General features: G+C 31.6%; 1 protein-coding gene across 1 annotated transcript in view; it reads left to right on the forward strand.

Moving 5' to 3' along the window:
* Positions 1-21,544, forward strand: part of omd (integrator complex subunit 5 omd) — a 332,161-nt gene that overhangs the window by 132,718 nt on the left and 177,899 nt on the right. The gene's annotated exons all lie outside the window — the stretch shown is intronic.

Raw genomic sequence — 21,544 nt, forward strand, 5'->3', positions numbered from 1 at the left:
TCTAGTAAATATTTTACTATTCGTTTTTTGTTTACTTCACAGCCACAACATGGATCTTTTATACACTAAAAAATATATGTGTGTGCAATGTTACGTAGATGCAATGTTACTAATCTTATAGCATGAGGTAGCCATTTTTTCAATTTATTGGTAAATATATTGATTTTCTGTAATATATTATGTTTTGTAATACCATTTAAAACTGAGAGCAGTTTTGTATAAAAAAAGTATGAGTTATACTTGGTGAATCATTTGGTAAAGTATTTTTTGGAAAATTATTTTTCCATCCTCGGTTGGTTTTGGGAGGGTGGTACTTCCTCGAGCAAAAAAGCAGTTTTCCGATACTCGTTAAAAAAGTCTCCTTTATGAACCTCGTAACAGACCTCAAATTCGGCTCGGGCCGCAAACCTCTTGGTTCGCAAACAAAGATTTTTTAAACTCGTAGGAAAACTACTATATTACTTATTTAATGTCTTTCTATTTAGTATCACATGTAACAGTATAAATGAATGAGATCTACTACATTTTTTTATAGAAGCCATTGTATTCTGATAATGCTGCTGCACATATCATGTTATACCATAATAATATAGTGTTGGTAACATAAATAAGTTCCCAAGTTTTTCTCTTCATGGTTCGATGCACTACTCTGAACGTGATCTAATAACCATAATAACAATTGACTCAACATTTTTGAAGTTATTCTTCTATAGGCGCGTAGTGCCCTACGGAGTAAATCAACGATTTCAGATTGGTGACCTTCAGAAAAAGTGTAACGGAAGTGGATTTTGTTTTGATTCTCCCCCTTCGCCCGGCCCCTCTTGACGTACTTCCGGTCCCCAGTACTACATTATACAACGTCATAGCACTACACCACACAACATCATCTCGCCACACCAGACCACACATTTTTAATTTTTCTTATTTTTTCTTTTAACCAATCCCTAAAAAAAAAAAAAAAACAGTTTTCAACGAGATTTGAACCCCCGTTCTCATGCTCACTGGGCAAGCTCCTTACCCACTCTGCTATGAGCAGTCCCGATATTGGAATACCGATGACTTTAATTTATCTTACAGTTCGTAACGTATTTCTAATGTAAACTTTTATTTACTTTTGTTTACTTTTGGTTTAATCATACATTAAATGAATGAATAATTAATTTAATAAAAATTAAATTATTTTTCTTATATAGATCAGCTTACACACGCGCTTTTACGCATATCGATCACATATATGTGATGATTAATCTTGAACGTGATACCGTGTATCAAAGTACCCAATTAGGCTCCTACACACTACGTCTGTGGTATAATCGATACTACAAGCGGTTTTATGAGTCATCGAACCCATCAGCTAATTAAAAGGTTTATAAAAAGTGACGTTACATTTAGGATTTTCTAACAACAATAGCAGAGAGCGAGTCGTTTAACAGCAGCATGTTGCAACATTGCACCGGAAAAGTAACGCATATCATATAAATAGTTAACTGATAATAGAATATCAACTAAAGTTTGACAGCTCATAAATAATACAATTGACTTTAACGTTATGATTTTTTATTAAACTACTTATATTCTGAGCAATAAGTACTTAGGATTCCAGAACATTCGAGTAAATGGACTTTTTATCGTCTAATGATTCATTTTGATTCGAAGCATTTAATGCTAAGTAATCAAAAACTTTTGAGTTAATGCACTTTTAATGATAAAATAAATTTCCTATATCTCATAATTGCTTGGACTTTGAAGTCTTGGCACTATTTATCACTGAATAAATCATTTCAATCTCATATATGTAATACAAATTGACCCAATACTTTTGACTGTATAAGCTATAAATTAAAAAATTGATTATCTATCCTCAAGTAGTTAATAGAAATAAACTAAATATTATCATTGTCGGCACTAATGATAAAAAATTTAACTATTTATATCCCAATAAAATGATAGATTTTAAAAACTTTTGATTGTATGTATTTTTGTTTGCGCAATTAATAATTTATATATTTAAAAACTAATACTGACAAACCCAATATCGATGTATGTTCTTACTCCCGATCAATAATTTGATTTAATGTAAGACATAAAATCATTAGTGACGTAGTATACTGTATACTTTTTTTATCAAAAGTAACTTGTTAAAATCATGGGAAATCAGTAACAAAAAGACCAGTCTGGTGTACCTACTTTGATTTTAAGAAATAATTCAATAGTAATCTCTGAACTTATAGGTAGCTATGTAGAATATATATTTAAATAAAATCTGAATATTTTTATAATTAAAGTAGTGTAACTCGTAGTGTCACTTAAACTTAAATTACTTCTTACTCTAAACACCTAATCAGCAGTAAGTTTGTATGGGATGATTCTCTTATTGTTTATTTGTAAATTAAATAACACAATGAGTACCTGATTTATAAACTTGGAACATGAAATTGTAAATAAACTGGAAATTAAAGAATAGAAAAAAATATTGATGTCGAGATTTATCATTCTTTATTTACCACTGGTGCAAATCGAGTAAGGCACCACTGGTACATAGTATATTTTCCTAAATTACATAGTTGTTAGTGTGAGGTATTTTACACAACCTCCCACCGAGCCCCCACTTATTGAGATAATATTCAGTCTTTTTCTCTGTTGTTTCGACCTGTGACAGTTTTGTCTAAACTCCCCACTGCCCCCTCTCCCACACACAATTTTACCTTGACTCCCCACTGATATCCCTATAATTATTCACTAAATCCCGCATAAGTTTCATTTACATCTTTATTAACCCCTAACTAGCTACATGGGCTCCGACAAACCTATGTAAGGAAACTAATGCAGATATCACGTACTGTAAGAACTCATTCTTAACATTAAAAATTTATGCTGACTGTCAGTATACTTTCGATATTTTCATGGTTTTTTTTGTTTCTTCTCACACTCCGCTTATGTATCTTCAACAAATGAAACAATTAAAAGGCTATGTGTGGATTTTTTGTTTGTGTATATTTACGGTGAGAATGTTCTTTGAAGATATGTCTGGTAAGTACGGCCAAAACATTTACTAAACGAATATGTAAGTTAGAATTTGGATGCTGATTGCGAATTGTGAGAAGTGCTTGAGGCACCTACACAGACGGGACTGTTAATATACCCTGGAGAGGTCTTCTTGAGGGGTAAAATGTCGATAATCTTTTATTGAAATAAAAACATTCACTGCACACATGGCTTTTTAATTATTTCATTTACTTCTGATATTGTTGACAAAATACTACTTGCAATTCTAATGTATCTGCTTTCATAATTTCCTATATGTATTAACACACTAGTGGGACTCTGTTCTCTGCGTGCTGTGCGTGCTAACCTCCCTTCTTATACTCTTACTTTAACAAAAAGTCTTTAAATTTGATACATGGAATAGAAACATGTGTAAAATTGAAGTATCACATTCTTACAACTAAAGATTTTAGATTCATCACTTGTAATAAATGTATAACTGAAGCGAATTTCATTTTATCTCGCCAACTCCACCGTGCTACACTATACCACCAAAGCGCATATGCAATGAAAGAAAATTGTTAAATTTGGACTTTTATTCTACACCTGATTTTTAAAAATAAAAAAAGGACTTTTTTCAAGAATCAAACCATCGATCTTCTGCACACTAGCTAGTATCCTATCCACTCTGCTACAAGTGATCCCTATTATAGATTAACCTCTTTCATCTTGTTCTAGTGTGGTTCATAACTTATCTTTACTTTTGATATTTGATGAATAATTATGTTATAACATCTTTACGAAGCTATTATATTAACACTGAATTTTGTAAAAAATTGAATTAATTGTAGATGTTCCGTAATGACATTAAAAAAACTTTTTTCAACAATAAAATTCGATTGTAAAATACGAATTTGTAATGACATGTATTATTGTTAAGTTATAGAATAATAATTAATAGAATAACTTTTCAGGTAATAAAAAAAGTCATGTAAATATTGTCGGTTAGAATTTCAAGTTTAATTTGAATAAGTATACTGTTTTTAGTTTTGCAACTTGATAAACCTAAGCATAATAAGCCGTAAAAATATACTGCTTTTCTTAAATCTAAACTCACATGATCAATTTAGACCTTGAGATTTATTGATAGTCATAGAAAATGCCACAACTATCAAGAATTCCTTACTATATAAAAATAAAAGGTAGTGAAAAGGTGTCTCCAGCGTTTTAAGTTATTTTTAGGATAAAAACTTAATGTGCATTTTCCAGTTATTAAATTTTTTCTAAGTTTTTTTCAATGATTCACTGATTCCTCATCAAGGATCATTACGTGGACCGTCTGATAGACTCAAATTTTTAATTAGCATTACTATTGTACTAATTTTTAACCTAAGTTTATAAAGTGGTAAACCTTCACGGATACTATTTAAAATATATATTAAAAAATTTATAAAAATATTGTCTGACTTATTAACTCCTTTAGATGTTGCGTTAGCATTGCTGCATCAGATTTTGGTTCCACCAGTTAATTTTTAAAGACGTCTTTTATTTAAGAAACTGGTATACTGATTATGTTGTGTAAATGTAACACTCTTAACATAAGAACTATTTTGATTATTAGATATTCTAGAACAAAGATTATTTAACATTTATTCCTCATTATGAGAACTAGTACTGTTTTGCAATTAAAGTATTTCAAAAATCTACAAAAATAATAATTTAATAGTTTCTTGAAGAATAATACTTTTAGTAATATTTCTAAATAATGGACTAACTTGATAATAGTTTCCTTCTAAAATAATTAATGTATCTTCGAAATAAATTCTTTTATGACATATATGTCTTAAATTGCTGTCAACTATTTTTAAGGTTATTGTTGAAATCTTTGAAGCTTCATCGCAAATAATTGAATCGTCCTTTTGTTATTGTGCGTTACCGTTTTCTGATTCCTAAAATCATACTTCCTATATTGTTTTAGCCCAACTAAAGTCTGAATGTTTTATGATTTGTCATACTTTTGGGAAGCAATACTGATGTTTTGCTAGTCTAATTTTTTTACCCTTGAGAAATAAAAAATATCTGAATATTTTATATAAAAAAGTTTTTCTCGAATGTCTAGAACCAAAAATTTTAAAAAATTCATGATGTTTTTCGCAAATTGTATGAAACATTTTATTTAATTATTGTTTAAATTTACATACAGTAATAAATATCGCTCTATCCATATGATTTTGTGTATCTTCAATTCGTTTTGAAATAGGTAGGTTAAAACATTTACATAAGTAATCTTTTTATTGTAAAATTTAATTATTATGCTAGATAGTGCGACTACCTATATTGTCAACTAAATCATCTGTAGTATTTTTTTGTATTCACTTTGTATTTGATAACCTTGAACTTTTTCTGGACTAAAAAACCACCCACAAAATTCTCTTAATTAATTAGAAAACTTTAAAGTAATTTCTTCTTCGGAAGTATTGTCGACTAGAGAATCATATTCGATAAAACCCATGACGGTTGCAGCCTTTTTTATCGCTTTGTATTTTATTTTTTCATATGTTTAAATGTCTTCGAAGGATGTTGCAATATTCATTCTATTTAAAATAAGTTCTAAAAAACTGTTTATAATTTTTTGAAGGTATTTCGTTTAGTCTACTTATTGCAATATTTTTGTTTACACATTCCCTGTTTCCGCAAATTTTTAGTTTGTTACTAAAAATTAAATAATATAAACTGTTCACATACTTTATTCGTTTTGCCGAATAATTATGTTTGTTTTATTATATTCAAGCTCTTGGTTACGTTTGTTAGTTTAATACTATTTTCAAAATTGTTTTTATTGAACACAAGTTTTTTTTTGTTTCCCAGGTAGACAGATTAATTTACTACTGTATTGCTTCTAACACAAATTAAAATGTTTTGTAGTCTCCAAGCTGCTTTGATTGTACCCACGTATCTTGCATCAGTAAAACTATTTATGTCACGAAATATCTATGTTTCTTTGTCTTTTAATTTTTAAATTTTTATGTACGCTCTGTTACTACCTTTATAAATGTAGTATAAGGTATGACCACAGAGTTATCTTCCAAGATTTAATCTTTTTTTCAAGTTTTGGTAATATAATTAGCAGATATGTTATTTGTTCTTTTATACAACTGTTAACCGTTTATTTGGGATATAGTTTAAAATGTAGTACATTTGCAAAAGATTTAGGGAAATTTTTTATACACTTTTGATTAGAAAAAATCACATGAGGACTGTGTTTTGTGTGGGAACTGTGAGCATGTGTTTAATAATTAATTTTTAAGTTTCACATTACCTGAAGAAATTTTAGCCGAAATTAGTCCATCAATTTTTTCAGGCGTAATGTTTTTTTATCAGAATGTGAAGTTAATAAAATGTTCGCCTGAGGTAAACCATTTTCCTGAAGTTTAATTGTATAGACGTATGCCAATATTTCACTAAAATTGTCATTTTTAATATCACCTGAAATCGTTCGTAATTAAAAATGAAATAATCTAACTGTAATATGTTGAATATCATTTGATTTCGTATTTTTTCAAAAATTTTGATAGATCTTAATAGATAAATTTTTTTATTTCTAATTACATGTTACTTTTATAAACAGTTCTCGTCTACCGCATTTTCTTATTATAACTATTGCATTCTGATAGTCTTTTTGCTAATATCGTGGACTTTTGATATATTTGGATCGCAATATGAAGAAATTTTTAGTTTTCTTCGTTTTGAAATTTTTAGAAATAATCGATGCTTTATTAATGATGGCATTTAACAACCCTTGATGAAACTTATTTTTCAAACTTCTCTGTTTATATCTCCAAGGGTTCAAACGAATGTATTTAAGTGCGATTCAAAGAAAGTATGAATAATTGTTAAGTCAATTGTCCCCTATATTATGATAAACTAAAATTTTTGTAATTTGATTTATGAGAAAAGTCTGTATCCATAATATTAAAACGTAGTAAGTATTTCATTTTTCGTTAAGTAATTTTTAATGTAACTGCAGTTCTGCAGCCAAAATCTTGTACAGAAAACAATAATTGACTTACCATCTAATCAATCAAATAAGATAGTTAACTTAAAAATATTTTCTTAGGATAGTTCTCGGGTAATTGCTTAGGGTACAAACATAAATCAAAATTTTTTGGAAGTTTCGAGATTGAAACTTCAATAGTAACACATTTTGATATTAGTGGTTTTATGTATGTATGTTTTTGTGACCATTTTTTGTAAAAAATTTACTTTATGATTTGGTATTCTTATCTACGTATGTAACTCGATGTAAATTTTTGTACTTTTTGGCTACTGAAATTTACTTTATAATCTGAGTCAAATTTTCAATATTTTCTTTTACAACATTATTGGTTTCTTTTAAATTAATCATTGATTAATAGCATTTCCTGCATTCTTTTACATACATATCCTCCTATATTATAAGGTTTAATGTGTTGACAATTCCACATAACCCTTCACTGGCCCTCCACTGCCCTCCCACTTTCTCCTAAAAGACCCCCCACTGTTCCTCCACCACCCCCAACAAATTATGATGAAATTCCTCTTATTTCTACGTTATTTTAACCCAATAAATATTGGATCAAGCCCACCCACTGCCCTCATAGCCCCCATCGCCCCTCCACTGTCTCTCCACACAATTTTTTGCCCCCCTCAGCGCCCCTCACTGCCCCCCACACGATTTCTCTACTATTTCAATGCACTTCTATTGTCGGCGTAGAATGGATAAAAAAGATGGATAAAAACAAGCCCGTTTTAAATATATATTCAAGATAGTTTCAGGAAAAATACAAGGGCGCTCTTTGTAATGAGATTAGTCAGTAAAAATATTTTCTGGTAATGATAATATTAAGAGAAAAAAATTCAATATTCAATAAATTTAGGTTAGTGAGCTCCCTTAAGTGTGAATATTGCCCATATATTTTTGGACCTACGAAAAAATTCAAAATTCATCAAAATAAAACATAGCAAGTTTTTCGAATGTAGTGTATGCAATATAGTTATAAAAAGAAACATTTCATACACCACATAAGAGAGCATATGTACGGTAAAGTTATATGTTTTCTTATCTGTGACCGAAAATTTAAAAGGGCAATTCATTCGTAGTGTCATTAACATGTACATAATTCGGAGCACAATGAAATTTGTAAATATTGCGGAAGAGCATTTTCAAAATAGATGCATTAAAAAAGTATTATAGTATAGTTCGTAAAATAGTAAATAAAGAATTTTATCACTATGTCAATAATCATCATCCATTGTAGTGATATTCGTTAAATAATTTTCTTACTATTTTCAAAATACAGATTAAACGATTTGGAACGAATGATTAAATGTCAGTGTGTACTCATCAATATATTCAAATATTTATGTGAATCAAGAAAAAAATAAACAAAAAATAAAACTGGTAAATAATAACATTTATTGTTAAAATATCTCGAGTACTATGCTAGAATTTCTTTTTTTTTATTAAGGTGAATAATTATATTTCATTTATTTCTAGTATAAACCGTCCTTTATTTTTGACCACAGATTAACTAAAGCTAATTTTTTTTTTATAACAACTATACATAACGTATGTAAGAGGTACTTATTCATCTTGGTTATTGTAGTTTTTACTTGTATAATTCATGTTTTTCAATTAAAAAAATTTTTTTTTATTCATGACCTTATGCCTCCTACCTCAGGGATTGTGTTAAGGATTATAATGCATTAAAGGTGTAGATGAGCGAAGTGGGAAGAGGGGAACCCCCCCACACACATATATATGTATATACATGCATCTACCTACATAAATCTTACTGAGTCTAACACAGCCTTCGACAAATCTCTTGCAACCTATCTTACACACCCTGTTAGGCCTCCAACTCCCTCCCCCCTACAAGAAAAGTAATATACTTTAATGCTCTTTAGCTCCCTCTTTCATTAAACCCCCTAATACTTCCACAACAGCCTTTCAGTGCCTCCCGCATACCCCTTACCGTCCTACGCCAAATTTTTCTTCACCCCTACTGCCCACCCCCACGTCCCACCACACTATTTTTGTAGAATGTTACTGACATTCTTCTAACTTTTGCGGACCTACTCAGACACATACACGTGCACGCCAGCCTGTATATTTTTATAATTTCACATATGCCTATTTATCATTTGTTTATTTTACAAAAAAAAATTCCATACGAATTTTTTACCATCAGTCATTAAGAGAAAAGAAAATTCTTTCTTGTCTTTGTCCTACAGACTGCACCCCTTGATACAGTCGAGCGACTCTTGGCGCTTATACCTACTTACTTTTGTATCAATTTATTTCATGTGTTGGGATCAACATATTTTCGTATATAATTAAACTTAACACGACTTTACGGTCATTGCGTATTTAGGAAAAAAGAAAATTCTTCGTTGTCTTCGTCCTACTGACTGCCCCCCTTAGTACAGTCGAGCGTCTCTTGGTGCTTACTCTCGTCTGCTCATAATTTTAATTATTGTTACTATAATTCTTATAATAAAAATTATTATTATTATTGTTATTATTATTATTATTATTATTATTATTATTATTATTATTATTATTATTATTATTATTATTATTATTATTATTATAGCTACCATCACCATGTATCGCAATCGACGAAAGTTATTTTTTTTATTTTTTTTTTTTTCTTGATAAACATATTTCTGAGACAAAAAATTTTCCGAGTCTCATCTTACGGACTGAGCCCCCCGATACAGTTGAGCAACTCCCCGTGCTCATACTTGTTTTCTCGCGAATTGAAATCGTGGCATGTGAAAACGTGTGCCATGGCCAACGGCAACTCTATTGCTCGTCTAGAGGGTTGCAGTCACCTCTCTGCTTGTAGCAGTACTATTGGCGTGATCTGAACTGCTGCCAATTCTCTCGTTTCTTCTGGAGCTCTTTGTTTTCCTGTGATCATTCTATAAAACATTAATAGTAGGACCCCCCCGATGGAAAAGGCACTTATATAAAAGAAAAAGAAATTCCATTCAAAAATTTATTAACCCTGTAATATTTAAAACTATTGGCTATTAGTTGCTAACCCTGGTTCCTGCCTACGAGCACGCGTTTAAGTCCATGTGCTAAATATTTGTCCAGACACTATGTACACTCTATCAATAGCTATCTATTTAGGTGTATTACCATTTCGATGGCCCCTACGGAAATCAGCATGATTCACGAAGATCCGAAGATCCACACGATTCAAAAGAAATTGTGAAAATTGGCATGATTAATAATCCCGTTGTGAGCATCAGCTTGATTAACTTTATGAAATTCAAAATTAACACTCTTTATCATGCTCTGACGAAAAATAGCATGATTCATAATCTAGTCGCAAAACCTAGCTTCATTCATATCGTCTTATCGAAAACTAACACCATTCCCTTGACACTGCGAAAAAGTCAAATAACATTAAGTCACCTTATATAAAGTAGCGTCATTAAGATTGTCCTATCAAAAATTCACCTTATTGGTTTTGCGCTACCAAAGAACAGCACGATTCTATAATATGCATTATCAGGATTAATTGTAAATATATCAAATTTTACCAAAATAGGATTTTGTTCACTTCAACAATTTATTGCTTTATTCATTTTCTCTAAGACCTCAACGCAATCGACTTAGTAACGTTGAAATATAATGTAAAAAATTAACCATTTAATGTAAGGTAATAAAATTTTTTAATTAATTTGGTCATCGTACATAAAAAATGAATTTTATCATCTTTTTCACATTTTGATCATAACTATTATTAAAAAGGTCATACAGAGTTGCCTGAAAGCGAAATCAAAGCGCTTTTAAAAAAGTTAAACTTTATTTTTAAAGCTATCAAAAATTGGTAGGTGTTCAAAGTTAAAAGAGTTAAACTATCATTAGAAAAGAAATTATTATACTAATTCTTCTATTTTACAGCACTTTTTACCCTGTATCTTTTAACGTGTACGTTCGCATTATAAATAAGAAATACACATTAACGAGTAATTTAAAGAATTCAGTATTATAAATAAAAAAAACACGCTCTTAATGGAGTAATATCACCCAAAAGCATCAGCGATTTAACCCAATAAACCAACGTACCCATCAGCAGTCTTAAGAGCTTTGAGAATTAATAAAACATATTTAATCATAACAAGAGCTCCAATCACCACACACTCCAGGGCGCTTACTTGTTGATGTATATATTTAAAATAAATATAACAATAATGCAAGTGCCCATCACCACACAACCCGGAGCGCTTACTAATCACTTTATTTTTTTAAAATAAATATAACAATAACGTAAGTGCCAATAATTACACAACCTAGGGCGCTTACTGGTCGCTTTAATTATTTATAATAAATATAATAACAACACAAGTGAAAATCACCTCACAACCCGGGATGCTTACTAGTCGCTTACTTAATTTACAATAGATAGAATACCTACGCAAGTACCAATCCCCACACAACCCAGGGCGCTTCCTTGTCGCTTACTTCATTGATAATAAATAAAAAAACAACGCAAGCGCCAATCTCCATACAACTTAGGGTGCATACGGGCCACTTATTCAACTTATAATAATCAAAATAATAACACAAGTGCCTTTTACGACGTAAAAAAACATAACGTGGGGTGCTTACTAGCCGCTTCAATTATTTATGGTGAATATAGCAATAACTTGAGTGAAAATCACCACACATCCTGAGATGCTTCCTAGTTGCTTACTTAATTTATAACAAACAAAATAACAAAACAAGCGCCAATTCCCTTACAACCTGGGTCGCTCACTAGTCGCTTACTTAATTCATGATAATTACAATACCAACGCAAGTGTCAATCCCCCTACAACCCAGGATGCTTACTGGTCGCTTGCTCAATTAATAATAAATAAAATAATAACATAAGCGCTTATCACCACATAACGTGGAGTGGTTACTAGTCGCTTTAGTTATTTATAATAAATACAATAATAACACTAGCGCAAGTCATCACACTATCTGAGGTACTCATTGGTCGCTTACTTAATTTATAATAAATAAAATAACAGCGCAAGTGCCAATTACAACACAACCTGAGGTGCTTACTGGTCGCTTTATTTATTTAAAATAAATATAACAATAACGCAAGCACCAATCACCACACAATCCAGAGTGCTCACTGGTATTTTCAAATATTTATAATAAATATAAGAACACTAGTGCCAAGTACCATAAAACCTGGAACGCTTTCTGGTCGCTTACTCAATTGATAATAAATAAAACAATAGCACAAGCGCAAATCATCACACAACCTGAAGAGCTTACTGGTAGCTTTAATTATTTATAAAAAATACAACAAATAGGCAAGTGCCAGTTACCACGCAACCTTGGGCACTTGCTGGTCGCTTTAATTATTGATAATCCATGAAATAATAATGCAAGCGACAATCACGACATAACCCAGAGCGCTTACTGGTCTCTTTGATAAGTCATGATAAAAATAACAACATCACTAGAGCTCATCATTACACAACTTGGAACGCTTTCTGGTCGCTTACTTGATTTATAGGAAATAGAATAATAGCACAAGCGCTAAATATCACACAACCTAAGACGCTTACTAGTCGCTTTGATTATTACTAAGGCATGAAATAATAATGCATGCGACAATCACCAGACAACCCAGCACAGTTCCTTGTCGCTTACACAATTTTTAATAATTAGAATTGTGTGATAATTTACGCTTGCGTTGTTATTGTATTTATTATGAATAAATAAAGCAACCACTAAGCCCCTCGGGTTGTGTGGTAGTTAGCGCTTGTCTTATTGTTATACTATACATTATGAATAATTAAAGTGACCAGTAAGCATTCCGAATTATGTCGTGATTGACGCTAGAGCTATTGTTATATTTATTATATATAAATCAAGTGACCAGTAAGAGCCCCGGGTTGTATGTTGTTTGGCGCTTGCTTTGTTGTTATATTTATTATGAATAACTAAAGTGACCAGTATGCGCCCCAGGTTCTGTTATGATTGGCGATTGCCATATTATTTTATGCCTTATGAATAAATAAAGTAATTGGTAAGTGTCTCGCGTTGTGTGGTGATTGGCACTTGCGTCATTATTGTATTTATTGTAAATGAATAAAGCGACCAGTAAGCCCCACCGGTTGTGTGGTGATTGGAGCTTGTTTTTTTGTTGTATACATTATAAATAATTTAAACGATTAGTAATTGTTCCGGCTTGTGTGGTAACCGGTGCTTGGGTTATCGTTACATTTACTATAAATAATCAAAGTGACCAATACTTGCCCCGGGTTATGTAGGTGTTGGCGCTTGCGTTATTGTTATGTTTATTAAATATAAATCAAGTGACCAGTAAGAGCCCCGGTCTTTGTGGTGATTGTCGTTTGCGTTATAATTGTATTTATTATATTTAAATAAGGTGACCAAAAAGTATCCTGGCTTGTATTGTAATAGGTGCTTACTCTTTTATTGAATTTATGATAAATATGTAAAGCAACTAGTAAGGGCCCCGTGTTGAGTGGTAATTAATGATTACGTTATTATTTTATGTATTATCAATAAATCAGGAGATTAGTAAGCGCCCCGGGATATGTGGTAATTAGCGCTTGCGTTATTGTCATGATTATTATAAAAAATTAAAGCAACTAGTATGCGCTCCGAGTTGTGTGGTAATTGGCACTTTTGTTATTATTTTATTTACTATAAATGAAGTGAGTGACTAGAAAAAGCCCCGGTTTGTGGGGTGGTTGGCCCATATGTTGTTGTTATTGTTATTTAAAATAAAATAAAGTGACCAGTAACGGCTCCTAGATGAGTAGTTATTGGAGCCTGTCTTATTATTTCATGGCGTATTAATTAATAAAATGACTAGTTAGTGCTCCTGGGTGTGTGAAGATGGGTGCTTGCATTTAAAAAAATTTTTTTTATAAATTATGTAAATGACGAGTAAGCGCATGAGAGTGTATGGTAATCAGCGCTTCTGTTATTATTGTAATTGTTATAAATAAATAAAGTGGCAAGTAAGCGCCAGGGTTTTATTGTTATGGGCACTTGTGTTATTATTCTATTTATTTAAAAAAAAGCGACCAGTAAGCTCCCCAGGTTGTGTGGTGATTGGTACTTGTCTTTTTGTTATATTCATCATCAATAATTTAAGTGACCAGTAAGCGCCTCTGGTTTTGTAGTGATTGGCGCTTGCGTTATAATTGTCTTTATTATAAATAAATATAGTGACCAGTAAGTGCCCCGGGTTGTGCTATGATTGTCATTTGTGTTATTATTTTATGCATTATTAATAAATAAAGCAACCAGTTAGTGCCTGGGTTGTGTGGTGATTAGCACTTGCGTTATTATTGTATTTTTTTTAAATAAATGAAGCGACCAATATTTGCCTTAGGTTGCGTGGTGATTGGCAATTGCGTCATTCTTTTATGCCTCATGAATAAGTAATGTGACCAGTAAATGCCCCCAGTTTTGACGCGATTTTCGCTTGCTTTGTTTTCTTTTTATTTTTTATAAATAAGGTAAATGATCAGTAAGTGCATAAGATTGGATAATGATTGGCGCTTGCGTTATCATTGTATTTATTATTAATAATTCAAACGACCAGTATGCGCCCTGGGTTGTGTGATGGTTGATGATTGCCTTATTATTTTATACCTTATTACACACGAAAGATACACATTAACTACAGTCACTGCATGTGCTACGGACTAGCGAAGAGAAGAGTTTTTCTATTTATATTTCACCTTTAATATTAGCTTTGATCGTCCATGTTTGCGAAGGAACTCTGTATGATATGTGGGTAACATTTTCAAAAGCTTTTATTTGAGAATGTATAAGACCAAGGCCAAGCTCCATAAATGATTCATCGATGGGATAAAAATCGGTTGATACATCTTTATCGAATTGAGAATTAGTGCTAAAGCAAATATTGCATCTACATGTAGCTTTGTTTCCTACAATTGCGTTTACATATTTTCCCTCTAGTGATGTAAAAAAAACTTTAAATGACACTTCTGCTTCTTGTCCATTATCTAACTGAAATGCATATGATGTAAGTGTGGATATTTCACGGTTTAAACGATTATACTCTGTAAGTATAGACTCCAGCGTTTCCTTCTCTAATGCAACTCGTACTGGTCTACAGAATCTATAACTCTGTGGGCTCGGATTCTTCCATGTGCAGTTAGCTGTAACAAAATAATTTAGTATTTATATTATCAAAATAATCTTACGATAATACCTGAATTTTGTGCTGAGACAGCGGTTTTTATTGACCAAGCATCATAATGTATTAAGGACGCCCAATGATTAGACGTTGCCCTCACGAAGAATAGTATAAAACATATATTCGAAGAGATCAAATGACAAAGTGATAAGGCAGATATTAAGATACGAGTATAGTTTTGAAGACCCAAGAATTTTTTCTCGTATAAAATATTTTGGATTGTTTGCGCAGATATTATCGATTATATAAAATTTACTACTTTTGTAGAAGTATTCATATTCCCAACTAAAATTACTCTAAATAAGGCCTTCTTTAAATCATGAAATTTTTTATGACACATTTTTCACTGGGCATACAATACAAACGATAAACAGTCAATTTGCTTACCATTAAATCTACTTTGTATTTGAACAATGAGCATACTAGAAACAAACGAAGATTTCTAAGGATATTGATTAGTTACATTTGAATCGGTACAGTCTTGCTGTGGGTTACAATGACCAGCAGAGCTATTAAATCCAAGTGTCACAGTTAGCTGCAAGTGTTGTAAGTCCTGTTTGATTTAAGAAGTTGCTACTGCAGAACATAGTTGTTGCGCTGTTTTATTTGAAATATTCTGGAGAGAAACGCAAATTTCAACTTCTGTACGTACATCATAGAGTAATACGAGGCAATTCTTCATCTCTTTTTGTATTATAGAGTAAGAAGGGTAAATATTACATTTTCTGATACGCAAATCCCTGACTAGAGCTACGTACGACTTCTTACTAAAATCATGTTTGCAGTAAAACGCTATATAAGGTGCTCGAACGGGTCTTTTGTGTTTCCATACCTGGTCGTCCTCCTTTACCAGTATTCTCCTTCGCTGTAAGGGGACGTCCTTTTTTAACTTTTTTCTGTCTACTTTTTTGGTTGGTTGGTTAGCTTGGCTATCTATTTGTAAGAGAAATTTGAAAGTTACTCTACAATTATTGACACATACGAAATGAAAGACAGTGTCACATAGGTAAAAAAACATCAATTGTGAACGCCCATTCAGTATATCATATCAAGTTAATATACCGACTAATTCACAGACTATCTCACTTCGGTATATGTTAATTAATAATCAATTTTCATGTTATTTACGTTAATAACAGTATTAATTGAATGTAAATTAAGAGAACACAGTTTTAACTAAAAATTTTTATCGTAATTTTATCTTATTCTTACATTTATTTTTCCCTCACTATACGCATGTCATCGAAATCAAGTTGTGCTTGCTTAGTTTTTCTAATTACCAGTTTCGTTCATAAACTTACTTCATCACGTGAAAATAGCTGTTCAATAAATCATTGGAATGAAGTAGTCAGTGGATCAAAAAATTTTAATGATATACTGAATTTTCTCAAACTATTTATAAACATTTAAGTTTCTTTCCATAGACATGAGATGTTACCTTTCGTTATATAATTAAAATCGATTGCAACAAATTATGTCCTGATTCATTTTATTTCTTAAAGCATTTTTATTGAGCATTTGCGATTTTTTTCGTTAAAAAACACACATCAAACTGTTGATTAATAGAATTATTTATTGATCATTTAAGTTTTTAAAAAATACAATTTTTTTATGAGGGCTCAACATCGATATAAGGAGTTCTAACGTATTTCGACGAGATGCAGCTTTGACTTAAATCAACAAAAGTAAAAATTTCTTACATACAAATAGTACATACTGCAGCTAATATCAACGTAAGCTCAAACATTTTCAGTGCGAAGTCACACAAAGTAAAAATCGTAATCACTAAAATGAAAATCTATAAACAGATTCAACAGCGATTCTGTTTAGCTTATATTTTTTCTCATTTACAAAATATCGATGTGTAAGAAATACAAATGGAATCGAATAGGATATTGTAATTTAGTCGTTAAACTGCAAATATTTAAAGTATACTTATATTTATTTAAGTTATATACGTTTCTGTAAGCCCAAAAGTGCACAAGTAAGGTTATGATGAAACTAATTGTCATTACAAATAATGTTTTACCAGGGTAACGTCACGGTTGAGGTTCTTTTTTACTTGTAATTGTAGCGCTTTAACTTTTAGCATTAACAAAATCAAAGAATAAATGTACTTTTCTAAATTTAATAGACTGATAAAAACGTTTACTCTCTATGCAATAAATGTGAATTGTTAAGTTGCCTACGATATTTTGAATAATTTTTGAACCTTTCGGCAGCAACTGTATGATACGAGCACCAAGAAAATACACAATACTTACTTGCCGATATGTACTAATCACTTATATAAACAATAAAAACTCTTCTACTTAGCACATGCATTACATGACTGTCCTACGGGAATAGTTCTTTCTTCTTATGTTTGATAAAACAAAACCTTTTGTGAGTTCTCGAAATCTATTTGGCACATATCCTAAAATTCTGCCATAAGTATGTGTAATACAGACAGTAGACTAGAGTTCACAACAGCAAGCCCTGAACACGTAAATTATGAGAATCAATAGAATAAGTTTGTTCGGAATGCGTGGACTGGATAAAGCAAGGATGGTAATGCACTTTGCTTGAGTTTAATACACTCACCTATTTTGGTGCCCGGTGTAATACGCAAATAAGTGTACCTCCGTGTCAAGGCTTAGTTACTAAAGCTATGAGCCATGTAACTGTGCCCTGTTTTATCTTTCGCTGCATATAACAAGAATATTGAAAAAAGAACAAAAAAGAATTTTCAAAACACGAAAAAAATTTCCAAATACCACATGAGTACATAGGTTATAATAGTATATTACTATACTATGTATAATAGTATATTACTCTATAATGTATATAGGTTAATTTTTTTTTCATATCATTGAGCAGTTATTTATTACTCCCAGCCACAACACTTACACTTCTGAAAACTTTCTGAAGAAAATAATTTTTTGTTGGAATTATGCTTGACATTGACAAAAAAGTCACTATTTAGACGCAATTTTAATACCTTGTCATAAAAAAATGAAGAATATATGTAAAATACATATGAAGGTATAATACCAGCTCTTTAAAACTTATTCTCCAACAGAAACAAAAAAAAAAAAAATGAAATTGAAAAATTTCTGAAATAATCCAAAATTTGTTGGTTAGGATTTTATTTTTCCCATTGCTCCTTAATTTTCTATTATTCCTTGTCATCATACCCATAAGATCCAAAAATTTTTATGAAAAAATATTCCTTCTAAGTAAGTTTACATAGTTTTGAAACGAAAAATATTAGTTTATCCCACTGTGCGGCCCTTACCTACTCTACTATGAGCAGACCCAACATAGGAAAATCAATTACTTCATCCTATCTTACAGTTTATAACTTATTTTTTACAGAAATTTTGATTTAATGTACAATAACTTATTTAGTTCAGTTAATTGAATAAATAAACATTTGACTTGATAAAAAAATTCTTTTTCATATGTTTTTTTTTTTTAAACTAGGCACTTAGTACATTTTAGCGGAGCCTCCTTCCAATTCATTAATTAATGTTTATTTTTACGTTTTCAATTTGTTACTTTTACAATAAATAAATAATTTTTTGTACGATTCATTTATATCTTTTAAAAATTTTCAAAAATTACAAAAAATTTTTTTGTACTGTACGAATTCAGTAATTGATTCTTGTTGTATTTTATTCTTTTGAACATTTTTTATTCGTGATTTAAGTGGTTTTTTGATTTAAGGACGTTCTTCACATAGTTTGTGGAGGAAAGTTCAGAAAAATGACAAGAACGCTAATGTGTAGAGTAAAGCTAGAAATTATTTTTCTTGTGTGGATGTACTCATATACATGCTTTCACGCACACCTTATCCCCTCTTTCTGAATTTATTTAAAACTTCATTTATGGGTCTTTTTGAAAATTCGATGGGTTTTTCTAAAAGTAATCTTATGTACCTAAAAAATTATAAGATCCCTACAAATCAAATAAATGGAATATGATGTAACTTTTTTTATTCAGTTACATGTTAAATATATATTTTTTTAAATGTATCATGTATAAAATAATGGTACAGTCAAACAAGCTGCTATAATACGTAGGTATTTTTTATGCTATTTTAATATACGTTTGACCTTGGAATAATATCTGTCCAAAAACCCTATGCATGATAAACGTCTTGAAGTGACATTCACTGGCATGTAATACTACCCTACTGAAGAAAACTATATTACAGGATGATTTTTCTCAGTTTTCTATATACAATTATATTTTGGGTATTAAATATGGACGAGAAATAAGTGTGGGATCGTACGTGATAGATGTAAGCGTAACGTTACAGACGTAATCAGTGTAGGCAGTAGAATGTTGTTCTAAATTCACCGGAAGATTCGATGAATGTGCATAGTCTTGGACTGGCCAGCCTATACATTATTTTTATTGTATTCAACTCGTTGGCTTGCTTCTTTTTTTCCTTTACTGTGCATTCAAGGCTGTCGTCATCGCTGCTCGTCTGTTGTCCGTTCTCTACCAGTTTTTTCGTATGCCTCTGTCTATTTTTTCGTCTAGCTCAGACCCATACTTACGCTCCTCACTCTTCTCACTACTGCTGTGATCTCTCCATGATGGCTCCACCCCTGACTCATGTTCTGTATTTATTGCGCTAGAGAATTGTATGAGAGACGTATAATGTGCATTTTCACTTACACCTTCTAAATGTAAATGGCCAAACTAACCTTCTGTCGTTATAATATTATAAGAATAAATGTAATTTCCGTTGGTGAATGCAAAACGTGCACAAATATTTTCCCAGAATTTTTAAGAGCACAGATAAGTACAATCGCTGTTTTCATACATTGTTTGTGACTCCAAAATTTCTTTTGTTTTTTCTGGCTCTCTGCATTTTTGTAACAAATTAGAGTTGCTTAAAATTATTCGTAACTCAGCAGTCGAGATATCGAGTTCGTACAACCATACAAGGCTGTGAAACAAACTGTTCCTTGATGGGTCACATGATATTTCCGATATTTTACTTCAGACAGCGCTAGATTGGGTGCATTCGCAAGTTTTTATTCGTGTTTTCTCTTTTAAATATTCTAGCTACTTATTTGGGGATTTTCCTTTTTTTAACCGCTCATTGCGTTCGTTTTGTACCGTGCTCTCATTTTCCTCTGACTGAGCCAAAGTCCCTCCGTTATGAAAGTTTTTGTTTACTTCTTCTCTTGTGTGTCGCGCTGGTTCTCCTATTGTTATTATCTCGCTAGGCACCCACATATCTATCCTTATTCCTGGTCCGCCTTCTACATCTCGCTTTTTAATGTCGATCATTACTAGAACCCGGGATTCATCAGACCTACCCTCTAATAAGTCATGTACATTCCGCTATTATCATGAACCTGTTTAAAATTAAAATTTCTCTGCTTGTTTCATGTTTTCTTTTTTTTCTTCTATATAAGTTCTCTGTTCTCCTGTAACTAATTCTTAATTTTTATTTGTAACGCTAGGAAATGGTGTGTCACAATTACCTAGTATTATTTCTTTCGAAGGGTTCGTCGTCGGTTGCATAGCTAAAAAATACGGTTTCCGTCTATGCAAAGTATCGAGTTGTCATTTACGCGATTTTCAAAGTTCTTCTTTTTGTACTTATATTGGTGGCGTGCTTGTAGTAGTTTATCCCATCCAAAAGCCTTGGTTTTTTCATAATATAGCCTAATTTTCCGTCTGCTGGCCTTTGCAATATAAGTCCTTCTTTCTCTGCAACAGTTTGTGTTTCTAACTCGTTTTGATCCTTCAGTGCTTGCTGCGGTTGCAAATTTTTTTCGTAAGGCTTCTGTGATTCAAAATCCGCATCGCCGTTTTTTTGACCTCCTGTACTTATATCTGAACCTCTTTTAATATTCTCACCGCAATATCGTTCCTTTTTCTGTATTATAACGTTCAAGTTTTTTGAGCCCGTACAATGGATTTTTATTTTCTTTTGATTACCTTGAATTCTCTTCCTAAAAGTTGCCCATATTTTAAATATCGTGCCGGAGGTTCGTTTCGATCGGCCAGTTCTTCGTTCTCTTGTCCGTCCGCTAGCTGACGTAGTTCTTGGCGTAGCTGTTCAGAACTCATTCCGCCCTCTTCTAGTATTGGGTTCAGTGATATTGCGTAGTAGTCTGTTGATTACGCCCAGGTGGTATACAACCTCCAATTCATACCCTCCAGGTTCCGCTTTGAGTCTGTTAAAACGAATATCTGGTTTTTTAGATTAATAAAAGTTTTTAAGCAGCTTGTGGTCTGTAACCACCGTAATTTTGCGTCCGTGAAAATATGATCTAAGTTGCTCT

The sequence above is a fragment of the Copidosoma floridanum genome, unplaced genomic scaffold (assembly GCF_036245765.1).
Source record: "Copidosoma floridanum isolate Cflo_tuat_1 unplaced genomic scaffold, Cflo_Japanese_pri ptg000024l, whole genome shotgun sequence".
Lineage (NCBI taxonomy): Eukaryota > Metazoa > Arthropoda > Insecta > Hymenoptera > Encyrtidae > Copidosoma > Copidosoma floridanum.